This window comes from Rhynchophorus ferrugineus, unplaced genomic scaffold (assembly GCF_030347505.1).
Source record: "Rhynchophorus ferrugineus isolate W39M unplaced genomic scaffold, kcgeb_rfMv2 rfM8, whole genome shotgun sequence".
In the NCBI taxonomy this organism is placed as follows: domain Eukaryota; kingdom Metazoa; phylum Arthropoda; class Insecta; order Coleoptera; family Curculionidae; genus Rhynchophorus; species Rhynchophorus ferrugineus.
In genome coordinates this window covers 9223972-9245080 of record NW_027472587.1, presented here as the reverse complement: position 1 = coordinate 9245080, position 21109 = coordinate 9223972, and the positions used below count along the sequence as shown (strand labels likewise).

The following is a 21109-nucleotide window of genomic DNA, read 5'->3' as shown; positions in this document are numbered from 1 at the left end:
GCTTTTGCTATGACTATAAACAAGTCCCAGGGGCAATCATTAAGTGTTTGTGGTATTAATCTAGAAAACCCATGTTTCTCACATGGTCAATTGTATGTTGCCTGTTCCCGTGTTGGAAAACCATCAGATTTGTTTATCTATGCGCCAGGTAATCAAACAAAAAACATCGTATACCACAAAGCAATATAATGATAATAATAATAATAATTATGATTCACATGATTAACAATAAAGCGATTACTTACTTTTCAATCCTTATATATGTTTTATTTAATTATTTTTTATTCACAACGCCCTATCACCAGGGTGATGGTTCTGTTCAGGAGAATTTTTTAAAATACGTAGGCACAAAAACTGCCACATTACAAATCTTTTTGACAGGACGAAGTCTGTCGGGTCAGCTAGTCTAGAATAAAATAAATTTCTGTTACCTCAAGGTGTTTGGCACACGGTGGATATTAAAATTTATAACAATTTACAATATCAACGTGCCGAATTATTTTTCTAAACTGTTCAATAAATTGTAATTAATTGTCATTGTAGTTATTTAAAACGCTTATAAAAAAACCTCAAAACGTATGCCCGAGATAATAACGTTTTCGCGCAATATTTAATAATATTGCGATGAATTCTAAAAAATTTCTTAAAACTATGTATTTATTTTTTTTTATCTATAATAATTAAAAATTTTTGAATATCAAGCATTATTTTTATAAAAATGTATTATGTATAGTATGACGTGATATGCGTTGAGGTATTTTCTACAATATCATTGGCGAAAATATGTTAAGAGAACTGACTAATTCAAAATGTTTTACTGATCATTTTGTCCTAGGTATTTTAGGTCATTTCTGATACATTCGTTTCTCATGATACTAGCAAAATTGTTCCATATATTTTTACGTAAAATCTGACAAGAATCAACCATATCAGGGATACCACTAGATTGGGAACTGTTGGGTTTCCCTTTGATAGATGTAAAATATTTTCAATGTATTGATTTCATTTCAATTTCATTTTTTTAATCCAATTCATTTTATTTCAATGTTATTGTAGGGACTTTGCATCGTTTGGAGTTTTACATCATGGAATAACAGTCAACAAAGTACCTAGAAATATAATTGCAGCGGTGCCAGCAGTGACAATTAGAACACGATAACGAATAGCTGGCAACCCCGAGACCTTTATCTGGGATGTTATTGAAGGGTATTGCGATCATTCAGTAATCGACCATCGTTTGGTTTAGACATGCCACCATCGACTGCCCAAGCCTCGTCCCTAGGTAACACCGCTGCCATCCGTTTTATCTATTTTGTATTTTCCACATTTTTTATAGTACTCCAATAAATAACGGTACCATAATGTAAACACCACTGATTCACTTCGTTTTGCCTCTATTCACCGAGCCATATCAATTACCCTAAATTGTGAGCAATTTGTTGTATTTATTCTTATTGTATCAGAATCATAGAAACAAAACACAGAACATAGAACAAAATGTTATTGGGTACAGATTCCCAAAACATGAATTAAACGACAGACAATAGAAAAGCGAAAAATAGTCAAATTTTGCTTCAAATTTATGAAGGGGGTCATTTTTCCATCGAATAGTAGTGGATAATAAAAAATAATTTTATTTAGAAAATTCCAAGCAAAACAATCATGGTATAACCAACGATAGCAACGTCGTATTGCTTTAGAACTCTAGAAAACTGGGAAAATAGTTAAGACTGATCGTTATCAATAATTGATCATTAATTTGAACTGTATATTGATCAAAAAAATACATCATAAGATGATTTTGCAGCTTGAGGTCACGATTGTTTCATACAGCGAAACCAGTCAAAGAAGGTTCTCCAGACCCTTCATGCGACTACCACCTTTTCGTATCCATAGGGCATGCACTTGTATAGCAACACGAAAAATGGCTCCAAGAATGGTTTAGCTCAAGAAATAAACTGTTATTTTGAAATGGAATCCATAGATGAGAAACATGTATATAATCAAATCCTCAAAACTTTGAATAAATACATCTTAACTATATTTTATAAACAAAATGTATTGACTTATCTTGTTGCGGTTTTAATAATTACCCATATTGTAATCAACGCAAGTTGCTCAATCGTACTGAACAGTTAGTTCTGCGTAATACATATCCAAGGATCGTTAATATAATATTTACATTACAAAATCGTATGATCCGCCTTATTCTCGGTAATAAATCTGGTGGTTTCAGTCAGAACTGACCGAAACTAAATTGACTTGACTGTTCTATTAGAAATCACCAGACAGACCACGTCGCCTTCTATCTGATTCATATACAGGTTTTCTTGATTGTTTATGCGGTTGAATAATTCATTTGTTGATAAACGCTGGACGAACGTCTTCATTAAAGTAACGGTATCATAGAATTGGCGAGGAATAGTATAATTAATACTTAAATTTGACAAATTTAACTACTCGGTATAATAGTGCCATGGCGTGATCTTGCTTAAATTTATTTATTGTTGTGTTTGGGGTTTCGGTGAATGGAGGTAAAACGAAATCAAGCCGTGGTGTTTACATTATGTGACCGTTATTTATTAATGTAAATAAAATGTGGATATACAAGTGATAAAAAAGGCTGTCAGCGGTGTTACCTAAAGGCGAGGCTTGGGCAGTCGATGGTGGCACGTCTGATGCTGGTCAGATACTGAATGATCCAAAGTACCCTTCAATAATCTCCCAGATAAACGTCTCGGGTTTGCCAGCTATTCGTTTTCGTGTTTCAGTTGGCGCTGCTGGCACCCCGCCCGTGTTCAACATTTGGGATTATATTTCTGGGTTTTTTGTAGACCGTTATTTCACGACGTAAAATTCAATATGCCTCAAGGTCGCTACAGTACTCCCGTGCCAGAATTTTACATACAATTTTAAACAAACAAAAATAAAAAAGACAAAATATGACAAACATATCAAATACAATATACTTATATACCAACAAAAATGGTTATTACGGATGACCAAACGGTATATATTGATGTGTGAATATTGGTTGTTACGGTTGTCATATCGTACGGCTGTTGATGTATTTCGGCCCTACAGATACAGTTGCTTCATCGTTGCTTTGGCACTTGAAGGTGGTCTATGAACGACGTTGAAAACAAGCTATTTCTCGGACAGGTCTCCTTTCCGTAATCAACGCTGTGGGAGGTTCGATTGTTCGACGACGTGCTAACTTATTTTCTTCGACGACGATACGTTTGACATACATGACGAGTTTACGGTGACTGCAATCGGTACCTAGCTGGGGAGGCTCTGAGACCAATCCGTAGCCGCATATGTTACGGTAATCTAGAGAAGACCAGTAACGACTGCATCTGATAGAAGCTGCCCAAAGCCTTTCAAATTAAAATGTCTGCCAATATAACTGAGAGTGCGAGCGAAGGAAGATATAACGATTTCAACATAGCGCCGAAAGAAATGTCTAGTGGAAATGCTGATGATTAGATGGTGACGTCAAGAGCTCTAAGAATTCAAAAGATTGTCTGAGAAATAAAATTTGGAAAAATAATGAAATGGAAATGTGATACGTTGCGTAAATATGCTAGTAAACATTGACCATCCGATATGCTAATTAAATAAACGCGATATCAGTTCGCTTCTTTCCTAATGAACTCGTCGAATGATTAAAATGTGTATGTGTCATCGATTCGATATTCGAAAATAATTGGTAAACTAACTACGTATGAGGAATTTTCTATAAATTTATCGCAATTATTGTTTATGATTTTTTGAGATAACTTGAGCGTGTCGAAATCAATTAGTAAATTAATCCTGATAAGTTTGTTATCAAATGTAGGTGATAGACTAGTTGACGCAAATTGTAAGTTATTAGTAAATACCTACCGGAATTCAAAAAAAAAGGTACTCCAAATTATGCAAATATTAACTGGGGTAGTTTCCAATGACAATCCAGAAATGTAATTTCCCGATGATGATGATGATGATGATGATTGGATTAAGAGCGGCAACAAAATGACTAAAAAACATTGGATTATCCCAAATGATTGAGCACCTAATTAAATGTTTTTCTAGCTTTTATAACTAACTAATTTTAAACCCATGGCGTAAAATATCAAGTATTAATTAAACATATTGATAATGACAGTCAATATTGGCAGCAGCATTAATTATGCTGGCGAATCATAGTACTGATAAATAGTAGTACCGATTTATAAATGTACCTACAAGTAATGGTACTGAAAATGGATGGCATTGAGAATATCATTGATAGACAATGACAATGGTAGACATAGCAATGGCAGACAATCATAATAGACAACAGAGAGTAACTATAACTGATAGCAACTTTTTTTATTACTTAATTATTACATTGTTAATAGTCGTTTCCGTCTAACCTACAATTTGTCTTTATGATAAATTAAATCTAGGTATATAACTAGGAGGACCCATCGGCCCTAACTCAGTCTCTGGTGAAATAATGTTTATATATGTCACAGCTGTAATTTTTTATCATATGCATCTCACTACACTACACTAAGATCAGATGGTCAGATGGTTTGATGTTGCTCTTTGCAGAACATCCCCATAATTGAACTCCGTATTTCCATATAGGTTTCAGTATTTACTTATATAATAGCAATTTATTATGTACTGATAATTAGGATTTTCTTTCAATTAGCCAGTACATTTTCCTATATTTCAATACCAGTTCTTTTCTTTTCTTCTTAATATGTTTCTTCCAGCGAATTTTTGTATCTAGATTCATTCCAAGATATTTAGCGTTGTTGCTATATGGAAGTATTATATAATGTTATTGGTGCTTGTACGATCTGTTTATAGGTGAACTGTACATGTACAGATTTACTTTAATTAATTCTTGTTTCCCAAGCTTGTGTCCAATTATTTATATTGTCTATACATTCACATTGAAGCCTGTTGTAATTTTCGTGAGGGTTCTTCACTATTGTCTCCGGCCGCTATAATCGCAGTAACATCAGCAAATATATATCATAAGTGTAGAGTAAATAAAGTATTGGTCCCAGTACACTTCCTTGTGGTGCACGTGCTTTAGCTTCTTTTATTGTAGAGTAAGCTTCTTCGTGTTTGACTCTAAACATTCTGGTTGTATTTTATGATTTTAATAGCTCCGTGCGTTCTTTTGATAGCATTTTCTGTAGTATATGAATAAGGCCTTCATGCCAAACCTTATCGAAGGCTTGTGCTATATCTAAGAATATAGCTGAGTCTACATTTTTATTTTCGTAGGCTTTCTCAAGAATATCTGTCATCCTGTGGACCTGGTCATTTGTTGCGTGTTTGTTAATAAACCCAAACTGGTGTGTCGGTATTAGGTTTTTTCTCTCTATGACCGGTTTTATTATTTTCAACAGGAGATTTCCAAAAACCTTAGATATTACTGGCAGCAGTGATATAGGTGTATAGGCTTTTAGTTCGTTTGGTGATTTCCTAGGTTTTGGGATCATTATATTTTCCGCCATCTTCCAAATGCCTGGGAGCTGATAGCAATGATAAACTATGCTAGGATAAAGTATGACATGCGCACACGGTATGAAAGGAAGGTACTCTTAACGTCATACGTTTAGATGACGTTAGTTCACTGTTTTATATATGTTGCATAATTTTAATGGATGCCATTAAAAAACCGCCTGAATTATGGGTACAATTATTACAGTCTCCGATTGACTATAATTTGAACAATATTTTCGTTTAGTTTTTTTATTATAAAGTTGGGAATTATTGGCGAGAAAATAGTAATAAATAGTAGTAAATAAAAAGTAGTTTCAGATTTCCTAGTAGGTAGCAGTCCATAGAATATTCTAGATATAAAGGTTGCGTAATCCGTTTATCAATTAGTTATTTATTCCGTTAGTTATTTGGTTATCAAGTTATTTGGTTTTGAAAATGAAGAAACTGTGAGGCAATTTTTATTATATTTTGTTTTCAAGATGAATTGGGAACGTGCTGCACAGGTTCACTGACAATTGTGTAGTGTTTTTGATGGATGATAGCCGTTCAGGAAATTCCCATGTTAAAGAAACCATACTTTGATCAGTCTGTCGTTGAAGAAATCGATGAAATTCTATCGACATTAAAGTTAGGAAACTAGGTCCAAAAGATGTTGATGCTTTGAGAAGCTTCAAACGGTTGTAATGCCCGCGTTAACACTAAAGAAAGTAATATTGGTACAGTATTGGAAATAAATTGTTCATCATGGTCTGCAAACTTCAAAAAACCATTAATTCTCTGCTACTAATAGACAGTCAATCAATTAAATCGCAAATGATAAAAGTGTTATACACGTTCAAAGATGTACGTTGACGAAATTATGATTCCATGTGAATAGTGGGAAAATTGATCCATTAATTTAAAATTTATATGAGTAATTTCGATTTGATTTGATCAAAAATATGAAAATAACCGAAAAGCCTTTCGCCCCATTATATCACTGGTATACCTGTCAAATGATTAAACATTATTCAGTTTATTCACAATAAAGGACAACATTTCTCCGAATACATCATCGGAAACAATTTTATCTTTCGATTTTACGGATTTGCGTGTAAGCTGGCCCAAATAATTCCTCCTTCCAAATGCTCGATGTAGTACATAAATATTAATATTCTTTCAGTGCGGCTCCTCGACGTAAAAGGTTTTCTTGTTCGTCAAGAAGATTTTCTCCTGGAAGAGGATTAATTATAAATTACACGAGACTCCGTGGATGAATAATAGAAAGTATAATATTTTAATCCGTCTGTATGGCGAATATCTCGGACGTCTTCTATATAGATTAGTTTGCTTTTACGGTCTTGAATAAAAATTCTTTCGGGCTTATCTATGTTCAGTCAATATTAGGTCATTTGGTAATGACTGTTTACACATCCAGCTTATCTCTCGCAATTTGAAAACCTTTCGAGATGGGTACGACGTTATTAATTTATACATTTACGATGACATGTCGAAAACTTTGAATTGCTTTTAGTGAAATGTTTAACATTTAACGTAATGTTTCATTGCATTTTTGCATTTTCATTTCATTGCATGATTTGCATTTGTTACGAAAGGAATAAAGGAGCTTCCTCCTTTACTTGTTCTTTTGTTTTCCATAAGTACTAACAATTAAATAATGACCTTCGACGGTACTATACTTTTAAATAAAGCAAAAACCACGGCGAAAATCTGGATGAAGGCTGAGGGAACACTTCCGTGTAAATAATGCTACGCTTTTGTATGTATTGCTTTGTTCTGCGACAGTTGAAGTAACAGATCTATGATATATGTGATCTCTGAGACTTTGAAAGGGGGCAAATCGTTGGTGCTCGATTAGTGGGACTACCTGTGACGAAAACAGCTGTCTTTGTGAATTGTTTAACGTGTCAGGAGTGTCATTGTCACCGGTATTGACAGCATACATAAAGTATGGTAAAACATTACTGGCAGTGGGGAATAGTGGGAGAAACCCAAAGTTAACTGATTTTATTAACTATAAGTTCTTTCTATGACCAGTATATTGCTGTCAAAAAATGACATATTCCAAGATGAGAGTGCGTCCATGCACATAGTCAAAAGGGTTCAGTTATAGTTTGATCATAATAACATCAACTAACACAATCGCCGGACCTTAACTTTTAGAACTGATATAGGGAGTATTAGAGCAGAGAGTGAGAGTAATGTCATCGAATCATTTGGATTTAGACCCCATATGCATCCATTTTGCGAAGAACTGCTACAAAAATCCTTATTAATAAATAAATATTGTGAATAGGTTAAATGTTCATATTATTTTGTCCATTCTCTATGTGAATGTATACTATGTATAGTCCATTCAAAATAGCAGTCTGTTAAATTCTGCGATCTGTAAAAACGTCGCAATGTTGCCGCAAGAATTCTGAGTTTTAGTACATTATGACTTAGACACATATCAAAATTCTAATCTAAATAAAATAATGAAACAAAAGACGTTATGTATTATAACATATTTTAACATTTGAAATTTGAAATAGCTCATTCTTTAACATGGTTTCTTCAAAACTTATTTTAGAACAAAACCTAATAGATAGTTATTCCTTCCTCCATCAACTTTTGTTGTTTTTACACTATATTTATTATCATCTTGCCATAGTGACCCAATCTACCGTTCTGAAATATTCATCTCTGATCTAAATATACAAATTGATATAATAATTCTTCTTTGATTTTTTTGTATGTTTTTAAAGACTATTTTCTTTAAAAAGTAATGTCTGGAAGTTCATAATAGATTCAATCTTCTCCCAAAAATCTGGACATGTTATAGTCGAGATACTGCATGTATCAACTTTGCAACACATATCGGTTTACAAGCAGTATCTTTTACTTTTTACGCTCCTAAAAGTTCTTGGTTTGTCCTAATTGGTATTTACCTGAGATATGCCGAAATAACGTTACCCAAAACGTATGATGTAAAAATGTTTGATTAATATCAGCAGCATATTTCTTCAAATCAAACAAAGGTAAGGATTACAGAAATTATAAGCATTCCAAGATTCGCGTCTAGACACACTGAATAATTCTATAATTGTAAATGGAAAACTATTATTTTATGTGGAAAAATATCAAGACTATCGAATTTAACGATTAGGTTAGATTGTTTAACAGTTGTTCACATACTTCGCATTATTCTATACATTCTCTGATTATAACACATCCAAGAACCTAAATAATACTTTGTCATAATTACAAGTACTTTTTTATTTGGTTTATAAGTTTTAGCATTAAACTGTGCTTGGTCACAATTTTAACAGGCCTACTGTATAGCAACATAATTAAGCCGGCTCCTTGAAATTCTTCGCGGCGTCTGTTCACACGTAGGCCTGAGTTAAATTGATCGATCGCTATCTCTCCGCGCTCCAATATCCAGCGGAAACACTTAACCACTAAAACTGAAATTTCTACGACTGCACGACTCTACGTACGACGACTGATGCAAAACGGCGATTTTACATAATAGAGCTTTTTTCGATGTTTAAGATCTCATAAAATAGTTCTAAACCACTTCCGAGCATAATAAAATTCTAATTAGTATACGCGTAATATACCTACGTGTCTGTTCTATTTTTCTGCTTCAGGTAGCAACGACTTTGTACGGCTTGAAAAGGAAATGAGGGAAATTACATGTTGAAGAGAATGTCCCGGATGGAGTTGATACGTACGGCTCAACAGAACAGGGAATGTCTTGAAACAAGTCTTGTTGTTGGGGAGATATTGCCTATTTTAACACCATATTGTTTGTAATAATACAGTAATGTAATAAAGATAATTGTTTAAAAAATTAGCCCTACAATTATCTCAGTTCCAGATTTTATACTTACTAGTGATGTGGTCAAAAATCGACCACAATTCATTAAGTTATCATGTTTATCAATTTAAAAATGATATGTTACCAAAACTTCTTTCTTTATAAACTTCTTTTAATAATAAATATGTGTATATTAATATATATGAATGCATATTATTTGAAGAACTAACACTCAGTAACTTTTTTAAAAATGGTATTTAAATAAATATAATTTCTAATAAGTTTTAATAAACATCAAAGTATTTATAAATTTAAATTACTACACCGTTGAATATTATAACACAGTGCTATAACTAAGATTACTTTCAGAACTATAACAGCTTCAGGGTATCATAAAGCATCTTTCTTTACTTTTATATTATAAACATAATGATGAAATTTATTGAATACAACAATTTTGACATTAATATTTGACTTAACATGTATTTAAAAAGATTACGAACACAAATAGGTAATTTATTTCTTAGAATTTAGAAATGTATGCTAAAGAATGTATTTACAAATACTAAATGAACTATGAATGAACAAAACTATAGACAATTAAGTTAATAATCAAAATAATTAACACAAGATTGAAAGAATAAATTTATATAAATTTTTCATAATATTTTCTATTTGTCCTTTGTGTTCCATCTATGCAAATAATGTATTTAGTTTCCTTTTAACTGCTGTATATTTTCATTACTTCATTTATGTATTCGTATAATCTTCACGTTTTAGCCATATTTTTCACCTAAAATATATACTTCAAAAACAATAAATACACCAGAATAATAGACAAAAATCTATCCGGTGGAGAAAATTCAGGACTATTTTGACAGCGTAGCACTTCTCGATCTGATCTCTCTCGGCTTCAGAGTTAACAAAAAGGGATAGAAAACAACCAAACAGTGAAAAAACGTGTAATACTTATTGATGTTGCCTACCTCTCACTTGAGGGAAACCTGACAAATTATGTAAATCCTCACTGTTCCAATAATACTATCAAAAATCCCTGTTTCTAATTGAGTATTGGCAAGAAGTTTGTAATTGTTTAATATTTGTGAATGTTCCAGGCAAGACTGTAAAATCCGACAAGGAAAATGATCCCAGTCACGCCAGTAACTAGGCTGGGTAAAACCGGATGTCTTTTGGGATGATTTCTAAAGTTGGTCACTCGACAATCTGTAGGCTTAATGCTGAGGACCGTGGTTCTGAACCACTTTAAACTTTAGGCCCAGTCCAGATAAACCCATAGTTGGTAAAAGAAGACTTTAAAGTATATTTAAAAAATATTAACCAATTTAATATATAGGCCTGTAAAATTGATTCGAAATATTCATTTACACTCTAAAAAATAAATTATATACCTTAAAAGTTGTCAAACTAAAAAATAATTGATGATACCTCTGTTTCTATAGATAAAACCAAACCACTGTAATTTGATCGAGACCAATCGACTTAATAGTTTCCATAAACTTACAGAAGATCCGAAACCATTTTTCTTTTCTAGAAGCCATAATACGAATTGATTAAAAATACATAAAAGGTACCACCTTCTAGTTATCCGTGACAAGAATAACACACTTCTTAATCAAATTTTAACGTCCAACAAAAAGGGCTTTGTCTAGGACCACCAACAGTGTTCCACTCGATGGGTGGGCTAGAGAAGAAGCTTAACGCACTCACTTAGTATCGAAGAAAATCATAAACATGTGCAGCATGAAACACTTTCACTCTAATGGATACTGGCAACGACAAAGATTACATAAATTGGTATCACAAAAAAATGCCAATATTATGTAATGAAAAATGAAAAAGCTCCAATGTCAAAAGAAAATTTTTAATGGGAATTTAAATATGATGATCAACTAAGGTGTCAAGCTTTTGTGCCAATTATTTTGAATAAACTTTCGTAAGTATATACAGAACGTATAGATTTTTATATGCCGTAATGATTGAAAACCAACGCAAACTTCATTCAACAAAAATGTCTCAGTCAGATCACATCGACCAAACTCAACTTTTAGTGCTATTTTCTGACATGCAAGAAAGTATAGATCAGTTCAAATGTAGATGATTCCTACAATTCTTCATTTAAAATTTTAGGGTAAACTCATATGGCTCGGTGAATGGAGGTAAATGAAACAGTGGTGTTTACATTATGTGACCGTTATTTATTGGTAATATAAAAAAGTAGAAAATACAAAATAGATAAAACAGATGGCAGCGGTGTTACCTGGAGACGAGGCTTGGGCAGTAACTTCTTGAGGTAAACTTCTCGGGGTTGCCAGCTATTCGTCATCGTGTTCTAGTTGTCGCTGCTGGCACCCCGCCCGTGTTCAACATCTGGGATTATATTCCTGGGTACTTTGTTGACCGTTATTCCACGATGTAAAACTCGACATGCCTCAAGGTTGCTACAAAATCAATAAGAATGTCTCCTTGTTATTACATTTTGGTGCTCTTTTTGACCATAAAGTTCCAACAAGTTATATAAATGTAAACGTAGCGCTTTCAGTTTGCTCTTTAAAGATTTGATCTGTTAATTATGACAATGTTTCCAATATAATATAAAACGGATCATACTTCTGTAGCATTGATGAGTCATTTGTTATACAGCTTGTATATAGCAAAACATTCAAGTCATACCAATTGTGAAAGAAAAAGCGTCTGCATGATAACGTGTTTAGACACGCTCTAGTTAATTTGAAATTCTAGATACTGAATAAATATTACGTATTAGTTAGTTCTTATCCGTTGTTAATATGACGAGTGGCAGATCAGAATTTATTTGTAAATTCTCGATTTTCATTAAAAACATTTCTACATTTCAAACATGGGGCGGTACTAAGTCATGACCAACCAGTAATCGAACGCTGCCAATAGTACTCGGTTTAAATCATGATCTAAAACATATAATTGTGTGATTGAGTGGATTTTACAGATATATTTAGTGTTGCAACTTTAATACTCGATCGATACTTTACCATTCGAATATATAACTTTTAAATGCGATTATTAGAATTTTATTTGTATTTTAAGGTCCCTTTTTTACCAACGAGGGTTTATCTGGATAGGCCTTTCATTTAACGTGGGTTCCGATCCACGGTCCTCGGCACTAAGCCTACCGACTGGCCAGTTACCAACTTAGAGATCATCCCAGAAGATATCAGGTCTTACCCAGCCTAGTTACTAGCGTGACTTTGATTCCTTGTCAGATTTTCCAATGTTGTCAATAAAGACGTTTTTGCAATTAGAATCACAAACATAAAGTACTCCCATACCCCAGCAGGATTCGAACCTGCGACTATCGCAAGAGTAGGAGATCCGTCCTATCGCCTTGAGCACTGCGTTAACGAAGCTGGGTTTAGAAAAAGTTGAGCTGATTTAAATAGAACGAGTGTGTAATGTCTGATGGTGAAGTAATATCTATTAACGCCATACAAAAATATATCATACCTGAGTCCAGAGTATTGCTCATATATATTCTGAACAATTACACACATATATATGCACATAAATCTTTCACACTCTACTATACAATTTTTTACAATTATCGTATATTAATTATATAGACACCTGTATTTACAGTATATAGTTGTTTCCACTCTCATCAACCTGTCTTGGAAACAGTCAGCATTGAACCATAATTCCATATTCAGAAATTTTCATACATGTGAATAACTAAGCTGATAATTTTGAGTATATCTAACATTTGTTCAGAATTCTATCACTTGTTAATTTATTCTTCAGTGAGTCTGATCGAGATCATCTAAACCGAAGATGTTTTAAGCATTCCTGCCTATTTACAGCATGAAGAAAAATATACCTGCATTGAATTTTTAATAAATGTTATGACTAATAAAACCTAATCAATTTTTATTCCAACATTTACCTTTTTCCATTAACTTTTGTTGTCTTAACACTATTTATAATCTTGCCATGGGTGACACAATGTTTCATTCTGAAATATCCATGTCTCATGTAAAGATACAAATTGGAAATAACAAGACTACCTTAATTTTATTATATGGTTTTAAAAATTGCATTCTTTTAAAGAAATACCTGGAGGTTCCATTAAATCTCTTTGTGGATTATGTTTACACTATTTAAATCCTATATTACCCAACAGTATATGAGGATATATAATCCTCCGAAATGACATAATTGTATTAAAAGATGTTTATCTTGAAGAAACTAGTCACTCTGACTTCTGCTAATACAGCAACATCAAGCTGATCTTGATTCATCTCAACCGCTTCGTTATGAGGACGGGTTACTGGTTTTACTGGTAGCATACTGGTATTCTACATCACGCTAAAATATTTTCAATAAAAAAAACTGCAACTTACTATTTAACAATAAAAATGCTTACCTCTCTAACGAATCTTACTGGCAAGAGGGTTCTTCATTCTCTCGTTTCTGTTTGAAGTAACTGATTAGAGAGGCAATTTGTTCTGTCTGGCATTGGCATTTTCAATCAGATTAATAATTATCTACGATTTGTAATTTATTAAAACAAGAAAATAACGTTTGCCGGTTGTAGTTATTATAACTAATATTTTGAAGAATTTTGCAGACGCTTGACAACCGGGCGACTTTTGTAGGTTGATTGCGTTATGTGTTCGAATGTATCAGTCACCATTGTATTTATTTTCAACTAGAATAAAATGAGAAGAAAATAATGTCCGATTCTAATTTACAAATTGCTACAGGCAATTCACTAAACATCTTGATGACGTAAGTTCACTGTTATTTTGAATAGATTACAAAGTTTTCAGAGAAATCGGCGGATTTCCGAGCATTGTTTGAAAATAATAACTGAAATTTTTGGTTATCTATAACATGGACAGGGAAGTCCCGTGCGTAAGAAAGAAAACTCGTTTTCTTTTCTTCAAAATTGACTTTATTCATCAAAGTAATCTCCATCAAGAGCCACACAATAATTCCATCGTTTTCTTTGCATATGCGATCTGGTCTTTTCAATTTCGACTTTCACATGTTCCTATAACGCTACATAATTTTCACTGTTGATGGTAAATCTCCGGTCAAGAGAGTCGATGAATATTACACCACGCACATCCCAAAATTCCGAGGCCATAATCTTTCCATCAACACGTTCTTGTTTTTGGTCTACAGTGAGCAAACCGGGCACACACTTTGAACAGAGCTTTGTCATTGTCAAATACTCATGCGATATAAAACTGACACATTCTTTTGATCTCTTTACGGTGTCAGCTAATTCACGTAAATTGTTTTTCCATCCATCGTTTTGGAAATAACAAGAAATAGTGTCACTCTCAGCACAATAACTCACAAAGTTATGAGACAAATGTCGTGAAATTTTAACAGCTTTCTTGTGAAGGTTAGTAGTAACTGGAAATGTGGCGAATGTAATAATACTAAGGCCATCTATAGGTTAGGCCCGGGACTTTACAGCCCATGTATTATTATTTACTATTAATCCCCCGTACTATTAACAAAGAACAATGGTCGAAATATAAATCCGACATGCCAATCCGAGCAGCAGTAAATTATTCAACAGATTTGGACCAGAGATGGGGCCCCGATAATCAGTGTAAGTAATTAATTTTTTGCCGTTACGCCTTCCAGTCTCGGACTACGTACGATTTTGTGGTTGCATAATTTGACAATCTTGATAACCGTTGCACCGTGCGCGTATCGCAAAACGACGATTGTTTGTTTCGCATGCGCGTTTTTTATATAAACAATTTATTTTGCCGCTACATTTACATAAAATATTCATATTCGTTGCAAAATAATGCCGGCCGTAAAATTAATTTTTCTGCCTCCTGAAAAATGTGTTATGCAACACCTTCACTGTCTTGTTTATGGAAATCTAGCCTGAAATTTATTGCAGTTTTGTTAATGGTAATGCTAATAACACTTTAATTTCCTAGTTATTTATTTTTTTCATTATGCATGTTAAAAATATCAATAATCATAAGGAAATACGTTTTTCCAACTCTATTTCGTTTTGTTTTTAACATTGTAACCATATATTTGAAATTGGGTTGCAAGTTATTCTGATGTTTGGCAACAAATTACTTCAGAACACTATCATTAGTATATTTTAGTGGTTAGTGATTAGAATCTAAAATCAAATATATTGTATCAATTATCCTTTATTGTTTATACTAGTGACCACCCTGTGGTCGAAATTCGATCACAATTAATAAACCTAATCATGTTAAACGCCTGACGATATAATTATCTATACATTTTCGAACTTGATAATAATAAGAAGGCGCTCTATCTGGTAGGTACGGCAGATGTGGCAGAACTTCCCATTTAAGCTGCAATAGTATATCCTACAAAATTCTGACAATATGTGGATGAGATACTTGGTATTACTGGTATTTTCTTGCAATAGGCTTCAGTTTGTTTAATTAACGTTGGTATACACCTGTAGTAATAGTATCATTCGGTTTTAGCAGCTCGTACTACACTGCAACTTTCTAATTCAACCATATTCACAGCAAAACTATAACATATGACAATGAATATTCGCTTCAGTGTCGATGTGGATGGCTGTCCTGAACTAACCCAAGAAATTGTTGCTCTTGAAACCGTCATAGCAAATTCACGTTTCATCATCATTTACAATATGCTACAAAAATTCTTCTTTCTTTGCCCGGTAAGCAATGAAACAGTTCCCCTCCTTTTGGATCTTCACCACAGTATTGTAAAGGACTGTAAAAAGTTGTTTTATCAGCTGCAATTGACATCAAAATTTCAGCTGAAAAAATTATCGAGATATCCATATATCGGCCATAAGTTTGGTTGTTATGTTGCCATAAATATGTTGCTCTATCGCATAGAATGAGACTCAGATCAGGATGGATGAATAAGAAATTGTTACAAAATTAACTTATTATAGTTATTCATCCATCCTGATCTGAGTCTCATTCATATGCGATAGAGCAACATATTTATGGCAACATAACAACCAAACTTATGGCCGATATATGGATATCTCGATAATTTTTTCATATATATATATATATATATATATATATATATATATATATATATATATATATATATAATTACCATCATCACTCCGTAGTCGGCTCTTTGGTTGAGTGTTTAACATATTTCTCATCCAACATCGACTACAAACATACTTCACTAAATCTCGTAACGGTTGGTGGTCGGCCACAGTTGTTGAGGCTTCCAAAAATATTAGTTTTATTCACCACCACTGTGTCGACTTCGTTCACTTTTCGTTCGATAGACATATTCAAACCATTGAACATATTCGCCTATAAATTTGTTCTTCAATTGTACACTTATATCAACTTTGGCCCTAGTTAGAAACAGAGCCTAAGGTGTAAAATTTCGATAGCCCATATCTCGTAAACTACAAGAGATAATGTAATTTGGCTTGGAATGTGATTTAGAACGAAATCGCTAATTCATAAAACCCTTTTACAATTTTACCCTAAGTTAGAAACATCTTAAATATCTTAAACGAACGATTTCACTTCTAATACGGTCTCAAAGAGAAACATGCAGAATTTGCCTTAGTACGATGTTAGTTAATGAGTTTTAGTCTTAATAGCCTTGTTTAATATGATGTGAATTTGAGATACCCCAAGCTTACACATGGACTGCAAGAACGTTGGAGCCATATAAAAGGATTGAGAGGATAAGCTTTCGAAAGAATTAAAAAAAGCCGACTTCTTGAAAGGACGGAGTCATGATTGTAATATTTATCGTAATATATCAGCTTTGTCCAATATTCTTGTTTTTGGGACTTTTGTAAAATATTAACTTTTCATCACCAATAAGAATCCGATACAAAAAATGGATTTTGTCTTATCTCTATTAGAAAGAACATTTCGTAAGTACTTTATTAACGAATTATATGTCCACACAAAATATAAACCGAACTACGTCGAATATATAAAGCAAAACAAACGCGAATATATAATACTACGCAATAAAATATTCGAAATAATAACAATAAAAAAACATCTTAATCTTTGACTTATAATTGCGCGGTTTTTAAAATAGCATCGTGTCGCGTAAACAGCCCTTGTGTGCGCGTTACAAATTTATCAGATGAGCACCAAACCACGAAACGAGAGCCTTGTTCGACAACGACTTGGACGATATCGTAGTTACCCAATGGAGCCTCCAAAAATCACCTTGTTGACTCGATATCGGTCGATACGGGAGAGTTAGGATAACATAATAATGCACCCGATATGTTAGTTATTAGTTATCTATCGATTGCAGCAAACAATTGCAATTTTTTTCATATTGCAGAATCCGCCGGGAACAATGCAGTTTATTTAGATGCGATATGACGTTACTCGGTACACAGTGATATGAAGTAATAAAGACTCAAGCCGAAAAATTAAAATTTAAACTGTTTAACTAAATAAAATAAAATAAAACAATGCTTTTTGCACGTACTTTCTTTTTGAGGGATTCTCAGTCGAACGAGTGTTCTTGGTAGAAACATCACGAATTGAATTTTGAATGGTTTTAATCTGCAATTTGCATTATACAGGTTTTTGAGATTGGATATCATTATTCAAACTATTGTGAAACAACTTTACTAACCAACCTTTACTATTTTTATACAAACTTAGCTGAAAGTTCTTATCTTACTGATATAGACAAAACAATTGTAAAAAAAATATTCTGCAAATTAAAATTCATATATTTTAAATTTATGTTCATTAGTATAAAAATTTACCAGATTAAGTCCGTTATATGATTCACTATGTGTCTTATTCTTTTTCATATCCAGCTTTATTAGTACTAATTAGGTATTTAGTTTGCTTAATAAAGAAATGGAAAATAGCAGGAGCTTGGATGTTGATACCAACCGGACCATGCATAAATTACATAACATATTAAAGTACTCGCTTACGTTCAGAATAAGTTTTAATAGATAACCTACAAATATGAAACGAAGCTTCAATAAACAGGGAAGAAATGTTTAAGTTATGGGAAGAGATCAAGGAGAAATTGGGAAATGAATGTAATGTAAAATGTTGTTAGATAATAAAAAAATGATCAAGATACTCTTGCAGAGTTATCTCTTTAACTGACTGAATATAATGAAGAATTGTTAGTTACTGAAGCGTCAACGATATCTCTGACTAATAGTGAAAATAGTTATAGATATACAAATGTATGTATGTCACGAAAATTACCAAGTTAAGTCCGTTATATGATACACTATGTGTCTTATTCTTTTTCATATCCAGCTTTATTAGTACTAATTAGGTATTTAGTTTGCTCAATAAAGAAATGGAAAATAGCAGGAGCTTGGATGTTGATACCAACCGGACCATGCATAAATTACATAACATATTAAAGTGCTCGGTTACTTTCAGAATAAGTTTTAATAGATAACCTACAAATATGAAATGAAACTTCAATAAACAGAGAGGAAAAGTTTAAGTTATGGAAAGAGAGCAAGGAGCAATTGGGAAATGAATGTAATGTAAAATGTTGTTAGATAATTAAAAAAAATGATCAAGATACTCTTGCAGAGTTATCTCTTTAACTGACTGAATATAATGAAGAATTGTTGGTTACTAAAGCATCAACGATATCTCTGACTAATAGTGAAAATAGTTATAGATATACAAATGTATGTATGTCACGAAAATTACCAAGTTAAGTCCGTTATATGATACACTATGTGTCTTATTCTTTTTCATATCCAGCTTTATTAGTACTAATTAGGTATTTAGTTTGCTCAATAAAGAAATGGAAAATAGCAGGAGCTTGGATGTTAATACCAACCGGACCATGCATAAATTACATAACATATTAAAGTTCTCGCTTACGTTCAGAATATGTTTTAATAGATAACCTACAAATATGAAATGAAACTTCAATAAACAGGGAAGAAATGTTTAAGTTATGGAAAGAGAGCAAGGAGAAATTGGGAAATGAATGTAATGTAAAATGCTGTTAGATAATAAAAAAAATGATCAAGATACTCTTGCAGAGTTATCTCTTTAACCCACTGAATATAATGAAGAATTGTTGGTTACTGAAGCATCAACGATATCTCTGACTAATAGTGAAAATTGTTATAGATATACAAATGTATGTATGTCACGAAAATTACCAGGTAAAATCCGTTATATGATACACTATGTGTCTTATTTTTTTCATTTCTAGCTTTATTAGTACTAATTAGGTATTTAGTTTGCTCAATAAAGAAATGGAAAATAGCAGGAGCTTGGATGTTGATACCAACCGGACCATGCATAAATTACATAATATATTAAAGTACTCGCTTACGTTCAGAATAAGTTTTAATAGATAACCTACAAATATGAAATGAAACTTCAATAAACAGAGAAGAAAAGTTTAAGTTATGGAAAGAGAGCAAGGAGAAATTGGGAAATGACTGTAATGTAAAATGTTGTTAGATAATAAAAAAAATGATCAAGATACTCTTGCAGAGTTATCTCTTTAACCCACTGAATATAATGAAGAATTGTTGGTTACTGAAGCATCAACGATATCTCTGACTAATAGTGAAAATAGTTATAGATATACAAATGTATGTATGTCACGAAAATTACCAAGTTAAGTCCGTTATATGATACACTATGTGTCTTATTCTTTTTCATATCCAGCTTTATTAGTACTAATTAGGTATTTAGTTTGCTCAATAAAGAAATGGAAAATAGCAGGAGCTTGGATGTTAATACCAACCGGACCATACATAAATTACATAACATATTAAAGTGCTCGCTTACGTTCAGAATATGTTTTAATAGATAACCTACAAATATGAAATGAAACTTCAATAAACAGGGAAGAAATGTTTAAGTTATGGAAAGAGAGCAAGGAGAAATTGGGAAATGAATGTAATGTAAAATGCTGTTAGATAATAAAAAAAATGATCAAGATACTCTTGCAGAGTTATCTCTTTAACCCACTGAATATAATGAAGAATTGTTGGTTACTGAAGCATCAACGATATCTCTGACTAATAGTGAAAATTGTTATAGATATACAAATGTATGTATGTCACGAAAATTACCAGGTTAAATCCGTTATATGATACACTATGTGTCTTATTTTTTTCATTTCTAGCTTTATTAGTACTAATTAGGTATTTAGTTTGCTCAATAAAGAAATGGAAAATAGCAGGAGCTTGGATGTTGATACCAACCGGACCATGCATAAATTACATAATATATTAAAGTACTCGCTTACGTTCAGAATAAGTTTTAATAGATAACCTACAAATATGAAATGAAACTTCAATAAACAGAGAAGAAAAGTTTAAGTTATGGAAAGAGAGCAAGGAGCAATTGGGAAATGAATGTAATGTAAAATGTTGTTAGATAATTAAAAAAAATGATCAAGATACTCTTGCAGAGTTATCTCTTTAACTGACTGAATATAATGAAGAATTGTTGGTTACTGAAGCATCAACGATATCTCTGACTAATAGTGAAAATAGTTATAGATATACAAATGTATGTATGTCACGAAAATTACCAAGTTAAGTCCGTTATATGATACACTATGTGTCTTATTCTTTTTCATATCCAGCTTTATTAGTACTAATTAGGTATTTAGATTGCTCAATAAAGAAATGGAAAATAGCAGGAGCTTGGATGTTAATACCAAACGGACCATGCATAAATTACATAACATATTAAAGTGCTCGCTTACGCTCAGAATAAGTTTTAATAGATAACCTACAAATATGAAATGAAACTTCAATTAACAGGGAAGAAATGTTTAAGTTAT

At 32.5% G+C, this 21109-nt stretch overlaps 1 long non-coding RNA gene across 1 annotated transcript; it reads right to left on the bottom strand.

The window, feature by feature from the left end:
- Positions 1–14036: 14036 nt before the first annotated feature.
- LOC143200739 (uncharacterized) lies at positions 14037–17288 on the bottom strand. The gene is made up of 3 exons (XR_013006803.1): positions 16415–17288; positions 15908–16054; positions 14037–15845 (listed from the first exon to the last, which is right to left on the bottom strand). It is a non-coding gene; the product is annotated as an uncharacterized LOC143200739 (long non-coding RNA).
- Positions 17289–21109: the final 3821 nt, after the last annotated feature.